Source organism: Arachis ipaensis, chromosome B07 (genome assembly GCF_000816755.2).
Source record: "Arachis ipaensis cultivar K30076 chromosome B07, Araip1.1, whole genome shotgun sequence".
NCBI classification, from domain to species: domain Eukaryota; kingdom Viridiplantae; phylum Streptophyta; class Magnoliopsida; order Fabales; family Fabaceae; genus Arachis; species Arachis ipaensis.
The window spans coordinates 15,514,719-15,515,235 of record NC_029791.2 but is presented as its reverse complement, the minus strand read 5'-3'; the positions used below and the strand labels follow the sequence as shown (position 1 = coordinate 15,515,235).

The following is a 517-nucleotide window of genomic DNA, read 5'->3' as shown; positions in this document are numbered from 1 at the left end:
TATTTATCTTTCAAATAAATAATTATGATTAAAAAATATATTTTATATAGACAGATGTACAAAATGGAGGTGTTCAATTTTTTTTAGTATAGTAATAAAAAGTTGCTCACTAAATTATTTATTAACTAGAAACGAACATTGCTCAATATTAAGAGACTGATTAGAGTAGGATTTATGATCAATAATATTATTCAAAGTAAAATATTCGACATAAAATGATTTTAATTTCTTTCAAGAATGTTCTTAATTATTGTTAATAAATAAAGATAATAATCATTTCTCGTAATGTGTATATGCATGTATTTTTTTTTTCATTAGATCACTAATTATGATGACATAATAATTAAAGAAACACTTAATTAAAATCTGTCTTGCTTTTCCCTTGTATGATTATAGATCTTTATAAAAAAGAGAATGTAATTGACCTTAAAAAAGAATTTAATTAATAGAATGAAATGGATAGAGGTAACCGGTTAACATATTAATTACCAAAACACATGCACGAGTATGTATATAC

General features: G+C 21.9%; 1 protein-coding gene across 4 annotated transcripts in view; it reads right to left on the bottom strand.

Annotated features, from left to right (window-relative positions):
* The window catches only part of LOC107609379 (nudix hydrolase 3), an 11,667-nt gene that overhangs the window by 10,591 nt on the left and 559 nt on the right, over nucleotides 1-517 (bottom strand). The window lies entirely within an intron of this gene.